Source organism: Protopterus annectens, chromosome 1.part1 (assembly GCF_019279795.1).
Source record: "Protopterus annectens isolate FY-2018-M chromosome 1.part1, PAN1.0, whole genome shotgun sequence".
Taxonomy (NCBI): Eukaryota; Metazoa; Chordata; order Ceratodontiformes; family Protopteridae; genus Protopterus; species Protopterus annectens.
In genome coordinates, this window is record NC_056726.1 from 1,368,964,706 (window position 1) to 1,368,976,177 (window position 11,472).

Sequence of the window (11,472 nt, forward strand, 5' to 3'; positions counted from 1 at the left end):
ATTGGGTAACAGAAAATGCTTCTATATTTTTAGAGAAAAAACTAAAACCATTAGTATCTGTCATTCCTACCATCCTAAGAGATTCATATCAATTAATTGATAACATTAGAAATTTGAATTTTTCTGTATCAGAGGCACACCTTTTAGTTACACTAGATGTAAAGAGTCTTTTTACTGCAATTCCTAACCTATATGGAATGGAGGCTATTAGGTCGCTATTAAGCAAGAATGGGAAATATACTAGTAATGAACAATCTTTACTAAATACTTTATTAGAAATAGTTCTAACTAACAATGTCATGACATTTAATGAGCTCTTCTATATACAACAGTGGGGGGTAGCCATGGGCACCCCCTGCGCTAATACATATGCCAACCTTGTTGTATATAGTTGGGAAACTACAAGCTTATTTACACACCCCAGTTACAAAAAGATACTTCTATACTACAGATTTGTAGATGATATACTTTTGTTAAGGGATGGAACTGTACATGAACTACAAAGCTTTATAATGGACCTAGAGAAGACAACAGACTTTTTAAGATTCCCAATTGAATATTCAGCTTCTGATATTAATTTTTTGGATCTAAAAATTAAAAAGGATGGACAAGGGGGACTTAAAACCTCATTATTTAGGAAAGAATGCTGGAAAAACACTCTATTGCAATACGATAGTATGCATCCAAGGTTTATTTTCAAAAATATAGTTAAGGGACAATATGTTAGGATAGACAGAATATGTCAAGAAATAGATGAAAGAAATAATGAATTCAATAAGCTAGAACGATTTTTTCAAGAAAGAGGATATAATTCAGATATGGTCATGGCCATAAAAGATTCATTTACACATGAAAATACTTTTTATAGGAACTATAGATATTCTAATTCTTTTGGTGTTCCTAAAGCTTGGAATTCTTCATATAAATACAACAGTAATTCTTCACAAATGGATTCATGTTATGTTAGATGTATAATCACTTACACTAGTGAGAACAAACAGATAATTGACATTATTCTAAAGAACTGGCCTATTTTGGTAACAAATGGTGAAATTAAACAGTTGATAGGTGAGAGACCCACCTTTACATATAAAAATTCAAAGAATCTGAAAAGAATACTTTGTAATGAAAAAAAGACCTATTAGACCTTATAAAATAACAAATTTACATAATAACATTAATATAGGCACTCATTCCTGTGGAAAATGTAGTTCATGTGAATGGATATCAAAAGAGAAGAGTTTCTTTCATCCTGAGCTATTGTTTAACTTTGAGTTTAGATGTACTGCAAACTGTGAAGACAGTAATGTTATCTATTTGGCAACTTGTGAGTCATGCCCGGCATTCTATATAGGCATGACCACAAGAAGACTTAGGGATAGAATACAAGAACATATATATGCCATTAAAAAAGCTGATCACAGGAATGCTCTATCCAAACACATTACAGATTTTCCTGAACATAAATTCTTTTTTAGAGTTTTACAAAAAAAGAGAACTAAATGTTAGGAAGGGTGATAACTTTAATGATTTGGAGTATCTAGAACTAGACTGGATATTTAAGTTCAGGGCACAAAGTTATCCAGGATTAAACACATATGTGAGTATTAGATCATACTTAAAGAAACGCAGATATTAATCAAATTTCTATTTGTGTCTAGGAATGATGGCCATGATCATATTACTATGTCAATATGGTCAAATAATTTTTTATAATTTTTACCCTTTTTCTTTTTCTTTCGCTAATTAGTATGCAGTTCATCAGACCGTACGAAAATGATTATAACTATATATACAACTATTTAATAACATTAATAGTTGATTTATATGACCAGATATATGTCAACAAGGTATTACAAAAGATGGAAGTCAACGACATGATTGTATATAAGTAAAAAAATTTTTCATCTTTGAACCTCATTTATAATGAACTTTTGATTATAGATATATGAAATTTTAAGGTTTATAACATCTATAAGAGTATACCCATATTTATACAGAAAAAATGTTGTGACTGTAGTGTCATTGATAAGACATATATTGTTATTTGTACATAAACAGAAAATATGATAATTGATAGATAAATATAATTTACATCTGAATAAAATCAATGATAGTTTTTACATTATACATTTTTATAGTAGTTTCATATATAATCAATATGAGTTTATATACATGATTAATAGTAGATTCTATGCATGAACATACTGCATTTATGAACTGCCTTTAACATTCACTTATATAAGCTAACACTGGTATTGGACTTTAAAAGTGTATATCTGCTGTTTTATTGCTGTTTTGATTTTTTATAAAGCTTTAATATAACTACTACTAAGTCAGATAATTCATCATTTTTTATGATATTAACATATATGCTTAATATATTTGAAAAATTTATAGGACTGTTATGCATTAAATTATAAATTATATATTTGCCATTAACAGTTTATATACTTTTTGGTATGTACTGCATTATTTGAAGCTGATGACTTTAAAAGAAGAGTAGTACTAAGTGTTTTTAAGTTACACTCTGGAGTAATTAATTGAATAAGTGACAATTGAACTGTATTGGTTAACTTGGATTTAATTCAATCAGTGTTTTTAGATATATTGAATGTGATTCACTTAACATTTATTGAATCTGAAGAAGCGTGCCTTTGTGGATGCACGCGAAAGCGCTTATTCTCCTGTTTTAATAAAGAATTGCTTTTTACGTGGTGGTTGGCTTCCAGTTTCTACTACATCCCACAGGTTCTGGTGCTGCTCTGGTGTCATGGAGCAGGGAACCTGAATCAGCTGCTGTGGATAGTGATAATGATGATACCTGTGTAATGGCACAGGTAAGTGTGCCAGGGTCCGTCATTGGTCAGCCAATTGACACTACACAGCTGTCGACCCCATCAATGCGCACAGTCATCCTGCCAATACATCCTTTGTCACCAATGTCCCTAGGTGATGGACAGGATACAGTGGGCATTGACCAGGGTAATGTGGTACCGGTGGCACATGCATCCCCACACAGCAGCCATGGCCAGGGTCCTGACACGGTACCACACAGGCAGACATCCATGGGTTCTCGTGAGAGCATCCGTGGGTGTACCACCCCTGTCAGACGTGCCCACAGAGGTCTTTCAACCTCAGCTATGTTTCAGGCTGTAATGCAGGCACAGTCACGTATGGAACGGTACACCAGACAGGGTCTGAGGGAGCTGAGAGCATGTTGCACAGCCATGAGTGACAGTATGCGTGATGTTGCGGCTGCCATCCGTAACTTCATTGAGGTCATTAACAGATGTTGGGTGGACACATTATATCTGTTCCACAACTACATGTCCATGAGCCAGGGCAATGGTGGACGGTTGAGGTGTCGACGTCGCCATATGCCAGCAACAGTAGCAGTTGTTAGCCGTCGCAGACGACAACAGGCCCGCGGCTGCTCACATGCTGCCAGCAGCAGCCCCAGCAATGCTGGGTCTGTGCTGTCATCAGACTGCCCCAGGAGACCATGTGCACATGGCGCTGGACAGTCCCAACAGGGACCTGTCTCCAGTCACCAACCACCTGCTTCTGATGACAGTACCCAGTCTGGCTTAGTACCTGATACGGTCCGTAGCACCCCTGCCAGGCACAGGTACCATGTCCGTGGCCACAGACAGTGATCTGTATGACCTGGCAGGTACAGTCTGTGGCTGTCCACAAACACCTGTATATGGCAGCCATGAGGTGGGACTGTGTGCATTCATACACACATGCAAAGTGATAACACCTAGGGCTACCGCATACATGCACACACTGCATCAACATTGCCCTATTTTGTACTGCTGTCCCTCACTAACACACACATACACACAGACATGTCAATAGGTTGTATCAGTGGCAGACTCAGGCATACCAGGTACACACCCTGTGCATATGATGAAACTGTGCCACCTCCTGCAATCTGTAAAATCGGTGCAGGAACAGGTTAACATGGTGCTGATGCACAGGGTGACTACATAGATGTATTGTAATAGTATGATGTTGACAACAGTACAGTATAATGATAGCATTGTGGGTATATACCAGCATGACTGATGCAGTTACAGTATGAATGTCATTGTATTGTTTTGTACACCCATAGTAATTACCATAGTGTTCTGTCTGTACATCTTTGCATACTGGTGGTGAGGCTGTGGAGGTATGGCCACCTACATTGGTAGCACAGGGGATACAACAATGTACATATTGATACTCAATGATGGCCATGTCAACTGCGAGTTGCATGCTGTCCACACACGACTCTGCAATGCAGATGTTTCAGGATGTTGATGTCTGTGCAGTACTACACAACAGGTTCAAGGCTCACAAGAGCACACTAGCACTACAAGGTCACACCTCATACCATGCATGACAGCACCAAAACACAGAACTATGACAGGAGGGAGAGTGTCCATACATGTCAAGGATACTGTGGTGCCAGGACAGGTAGCATACATCATACTAAGTATGTAACTGCTGAGTGAGGGCTCAGTGTCTGTTATTTGAAATGTGTATTATTACAAGTATGAGCACTTGGGTATCAGGCCAGTTATTCAACATTACGAAGGTACGTGGTCTATACACTTGTATGGGGTGCGGCTGGACCTGTGAATGTCTGGGTACTGGCTTACAGTGCCTGCATATATGCACTGTTACCTACTGGAAGTCGTACACCTTGTTTGTTGTAGCATAGTCTACATACAGGCCTGCTGACTGTAGCTTTGTTTGTATGCATGTTTGCCTGTTATGTTCCTGAAACACTGATTCCACCTGCAGTGCAGATATACAGTGCCTCTGTGGATCCCTAGTGACATCTGTATTGCTTACTGTACTGATGTCCATGTGACACTTGACAGAACATCACTGTTTGTCCTGTTTGCATGTAGCTTGCCTGTAACACATTGCATATGACTTACCTCGCATTTGCTCAAGACAGCATTCATATATGCCAGCACTAACAAATCAGGGGGACTACACCCTCACATAGTCACCTTGAGTACCTTGTTCCCCATTGGCCCTATGTGTTGTTACTTAGTATGGGAGTCACAATGCTATGGTAGCATGTGCAAAGGTCACCTGTCGATCTACTCTCAGGTCCAGTTGGTGAATCTGTGAGTCATGTGGCAATGTTACAGCTGCCTCATGTACACAGACAAGCCTCTCCCCTTCCCATACATGTACAACACATATGAGAGATGCAACCACATAGCCAAACTGGGGGCTAAGCTCTGTTAGCACAGCACTGGCATTCCCTGTCAGGTGGAGTGGGATACTACAGTGAATACAGTACCAGTCTCCCATAGACCTGCCACGACCGCAATCCAAACACAGAAACACACAGGTACATTATTGGACTCTCAGAATAGCATCCTGCCTGAGCAGCTGACACCTGCAAAGCAGACACACAAGCAAATGTTAAGCCAGAGCAGAGCACATGCAACACATAGCTCACAAAGCCTTTGTGCCAAATAGTCACAGGCCATACGGCTTGACAACACACCTGCTACAGTTGTATGAGGTACTTCTATCATCATGTACACTGAGGTCCTGCTCCCAGGCTGAACAAGGTGACGGTCACGCTGAGCTGCCTGTCGGGCACTATGATCCACCACATAACACATGCATACCGGTCACTCCAAGGCATGTAGAAGTGTGACTCAGTCATTGTCTGTGCCAGTGTGTATGACCTCTGACGCACCTCCCTGGACTACATGTTAGGGGACATAGAGGGGCTCGCTGAGCTTGTGGTACAGGCTGGTATGACCCTGGCCTTGAGTAGCATCTCACCCTCACCAAGAATGCTGCCACAATATGTAGACAGGGTCATCAGTTTCTGCAATTAACGTATGTTTCAGTGACATTCAAAGGGGATCCAATGCCTGTCAGTGTGGGATTACATGCTGGACAAGCCACATTGCTTTGCTTGGGACAGCTTGCACCTGTCACCCATAGGCCATTGTATATTGGCAGAGGCTGCTGCTACACACATAGTGCCTTTGTATGCAAGGCTGAAATTACATAGCCACCTACACATGTATCACATGGGATGGGACACTAATAGAAATGCTACTCAACAGCAGCAGTGTAAACCTCAAGATGCATGCAGTGAAAACTGTCCTTAGCATGGGGTACAGCAATATCCATGCAGTAACAGACTCCTGGTACAAGGCTCCCAGGTGCACACCATCAGTGCCAGGTCATTCCTGATACCATGCTTGCCATCCCCTACACACGCACCAAACCAGAACAGGGGGGATGTATCCAAAGGCACCTCAGATACACACACACCCCCAGGTTGGTGGCACTGCACAAAGCATCAGAGCCTCTCCATGTGCAACACACAGTGGGTTAGACTGCCTTCAGGTTCATAGCCTGGCGCACACCACACTCCCATACCCAGGAAACCCACTTGGCCTTCCTGACAACACTGGGAATATGACGGCCTCTACACACACCATTATATGGCTGTACTGTGACTACCCAAACATAGAGTGTGAGCATTATTCTAGCTGCAAGACCCTATCTGAAGGGTTCTTATCATTCATTCCCTACATTGCTATGGAACAACTTGTTACCACTCCCACAAGTGGTGACAACATGCTGCACCTGTTCATCACCAACATGTGGACTATGTGCTCCAGACCAGTCATGTATCCCTCACTGGTGGGATGACACCATCTACAACCCACACTGTATAGTCACATACCACATGCAGCCCCTGCACAGAACACCACAGTCATACAGTTGTCTGATGCATATTCCATGTATTCACATGAGGCAGGCTTCGGACATGGGAACTCTTGCAGTTTGCAGGTACATATGTGTAGGTGGCACACACATACATCATGTGTGCATTGACATTACTGATATAATGTATGTCGTGCAATATTGGGAACAACACCCTACACACATGGACAAACTGTGTGACAAAAATACACATGGCGTTTTTAGGATACAAAACCCCTACCTAACTATGTTAGATCACTTGTGAGAGTTGCAGTAGCAGAATGTGCTATTTGCATTACTGGGAGTAGTGCTTTCTCCTGCTGTACTTATAGGGTGCTGACATCATCAGTGTTTAGACAGTGGAATATGCAGCATGTGTTGTGTAGTAATAGTTTCCAAAAGGGACATCTCTTATACACATGGAATTGCACACACTACTCCCCCACACACATTCACACACACACTGAGCACTTGCAGGATTCAAACCCCTATCTAGCAACATTTGTGAGAGACACATTAGCAGAGTGTGGTATTTGCATTACTGGGGGGATTGCTTTCTCCTGCTGTATTTATAGGGTGCTGACATCATCAGTGTTTAGACAGTGGAATATGCAGCATGTGTTGTGTAGTAATAGTTGCCAAAAGGGACATTTCTCATACACATAGAATTGCACATACTACTCCCCCATACACATACTGAGCATTTGCACGATTCAAACCCCTATCTAACTATGTTATGACACTTGTGAGAGATGCATTAGCAGAGCGCGCTATTTGCATCACTGGGGAGATTGTTTTCTCATGCTGTACTTATAGGGTGCTGACATCATCAGTGTTTAGACAGTGGAATATGCAGCATGTGTTGTGTAGTAATAGTTGCCAAAAGGGACATTTCTCATACACATGGAATTGCACACACTACTCCCCCACACACATTCACTGAGCACTTGCCGGATTCAAACCCCTACCTAATTACGTTATGACACGTGTTAGAGATGCAGTAGTGGAGCACGCTATTCACATTACTGGGTATAATTTCTGCTCCTGACATATGTATAATGTGCTGACATCATTATGGAGGAAGAGGTATGTACATCTGTTACTATCCATCAGTACAGGGGAGAGCATATCTATGCATTAACTTTGCACAGGCACAGTGGCCTACTGTACTGTGGAGGCAGACGCCAAATACACTGTGGATAGCCTTCTGTATTCCCTAGGGACAACAGTCAGGTATTGCACTCTACGGCCATATGTTTACCTGTCAGATGCAAGTATCTGTTGCTCATATACTGTTTGTGGTCTTTATTGCCATAGCCTTCCCTATTTCTATAAACAATGTGTGTACTGTGGGAGATGTTTGCATATGAGTGGGATCCAGTACTTTACTTATGTCTCTGTTGTAACTTCATTGTGCACTGGGCAGATGTCTGTATTGTGGGTGGTTCCTGTGTTAACACATAGAAATGCCAGATATGTGTGTGCAACTGCTGAACTGTGACATGGCCTAAGTGTGTGAGCATGCCCAGTTCGCAGTTTGTATGGCTTCTTGACTGCCACGTCTCATTTATCTAAGTGTGAGAGCATGCCCAGTGTGACCTTTCCTTATGTTGGGATCTGTGGACCACCACATTTCTGTTTGTGTGTGGACGCCATCTATATATCACATGTACAGTTGAGTGTTGGACATCAGGTTGTGTTCTTACTGCCCAACTGCTTTGTGTCTGAACCTAACAAGCATTATGCTGTGGCTGCAGGGTCACCATGGGATAGTTTGCATACAGTAGTCACCATCCTTTCCTGCTGACCAAACAGTTGTATTGTCATATAGTGTACTGGTGCAGAACTTTCACTGTGGTGGACAGTATAATTGGTTTCAGTCCTATCACTGCTTGTAATATTTATAGTGAGCACACCAGACTGGTTGAGGGCCAGTTGTGCAGATATGACCATGTTGCATTTTGTTCAGATATGGACAACATAGTACATGATTGTTCGACATTGTTAATGTATTCCACAACTTGTGTGGACATTGACAAACAATGGCCATGTGCCCTAGTCCATTTGTAATGCTAGTCAGAGAGTGTTTGTCTTTCAACACACATTTACTGGTGTTTGCCATGACATATGTCACGGTTAGTGTGATGTGCCTCTGTCTACCCATGACATACAGGTGATATCCAGGGTACACCTACCATCTCCCATCCAGTCATCATGATTCCTCTGGATGACAGTCACTGAGGGACTCCCTGGATATCCTGTAGTGGGAGTTTAGTGGTGAGTGGAGTGAGCTTCTGGGTTATGGACCAATCGGTACAGCATGTCCTGTTTATGTCTGTGCTGGGGTTCGGGCCTGTCAGCTGCATAGGTCACCCGCATTCAGTGTTTACATGGTGCCAAATGTCCATTGATACCAGGTTGGTCATGGCTCTATACATCAGGCACAGTTCACCTCCAGCCAGGCAGTATGGCACTGTGTGGAGCTGCAGTTTCTTTACTCAGGCGACACATGGCATCTGTTACAGCTCTGCGATCCTCCTGGTGGGGTATTTGTGTGATCTTTCCAGTTGCTGCAGGTGTCTGCTATGGTACATCCCTGAAGGGCCATTGTACACAATTGTGAGGATGCTGATGGATGACTGGAGAGGCACATTGACCTACCCTAACGAAGCTGTTCTTACCTTCATGATTAGGTTGGTATATGGTATGTTTCTGTAACCACTACAGACACATGGTTGTCACATGCAGGATATCTATCACCTTGTGTCCCCAGGTCTCTTATTGCTCCTGATTTACTTACTGAGTTAACACCTATGTGGTAATTTCTGGCCATGTACTGTGTTTCCACAGGGGTTGACTATACACTATTCTGGATTTAGCTTGTTGACATGGCTGTGGCACCACTTATGTGTTTCTATGTGTGCCTTTTGTAGGTTGCTTGTGTCAGCTGGAGGGTCCAATATGGTGGCCAGTTTGTAGTCCTCTGCAAACCTGTTCAGACAGAGTCCTTCCATGTTGGCCTGCACCTATGTGACATATATAGCATACAAGAGAGGTCTCAGGACCATTGCCAGTTGTACCTGGTTTGCAGTCTGCCATGGCTGCAGCATGTCTGCCAGGTCAGTTCTGTCCTTGAGATGGTTTGCAACCCATCTACTTGCATAGGGGTTTATAGTTAGGCTGGTGAGCTTATCTGTACCGCCAACTAGGGTATTGTATGGAAGGGTTTAGCAAGGTCCAGATAGGCTGTGTGATCAACATTCCCCACATCAATGGGCTTGGTGCATGTTTCACATGAGTCAGACATGTGTAAGGGGCAGGATCTGCCCTATGACAGCCACACTGGGTAGGGTCCAATGTCTGTAGGTACCCAATCTCATTATTCATGGGATCCATGATCATCCTCTCCATTACTTTGCCAACCTAGATAGTCGGGGTTGAGGGGTGATAGTTTGCAGTATCCATTCAGGCACCCCCTTTGTGGTGTGGGACCACTGTTGCTGTACACTGCTCTTTGGGTACATATCCTGTGGTAGGACTGATAGTGTGCAGTAATGCCATTTGCGTTTCCATTCTTCTTACAGTACTTGTTGGACACAACCCAGGACACCATCTGGTACCATTGATGCTGTGTGCTGTGCTTTGTGGATGCTGGCTGTTACCTCAGCATCTGCAATGTCAGGGGGCCAGCACTCTCCTGGGATAGATATTTGGCAGTTAGGTGCTGGTGGGGAGGTTGGAAGTAATCTGTTTGGTAGGCTGTTGGCAAAGTGTGTGGGTTTGGTGTATTGTTTGTGATATTAGAGTGCTGCAGAGCATATCTGTAGATTATCACCATGTTTCCTACCATCAGGTAGGACAGCTGTGTGATAATCCTTTGTGTCCGGCACAATTTGTATCATCATAGGTTCATTGGTTCATACTAGGCTATCTGCCCTGGCCTTGTTTGAGCATGGACAGACTGTGTGTGGGTCTCAACACCCATTGCAATGTGCATATTATGCCCACGTAGGGTTTACTTTCCTAGATGTGACACAGGGATGGCCCCCAGTGTACACCTACTATCTCCCATGCACTTCACCGGATTTCTCTTGTTGAGTTTGTGTGTGGAGCTCAGCCTATCATGGACTGGGATTCTGTTCCAGAGTGTCAGGAGCCTCTGGTTTATGGATCTGTCCCTCCAGAACATCCTATTAATCTATGTGTGGAGGTTCAGATATCTCACTGTGGTGTGTCTGCTGGATTTGGGCTTTCTGCAGTGGAGCATGTCCATTCATTCTGGATTGGACATGGCCTTGTACATCAGGCATACATCACCTCTGACTGTGCAGTATGCTTCTGAATTGGGCTGTGGTTTCTTCAGCCAGGCTGCAGATGTCCAATGTTTGGACCCTTTATCCTGTTGGTGGGATACATTTGGGGTCTTTCTGACTGCTGCATGTGTAAGGTAAGGTACATCCGAACTGGGGCATTGTTGTCACGTATGGGCCTGATAAGGGAAGAGTATGGGGGCACAGTGACCTCTCTAGCTCTACATGTGCATCCTTTCATATTAAGGTGGGCAATATAGCAGGTCTTCCTGGCCACCTTGGCAATGTGAGTGTCACATGACAGGTTACCATCCACTTGTGTCCCTAGGCCCCTGATTACTTCTTCCATACATAATGGATTGCCACCTATGTCATACTTTGTGTGTGCCTTGTTTGGTATTTGTTGAACCTCTGACTG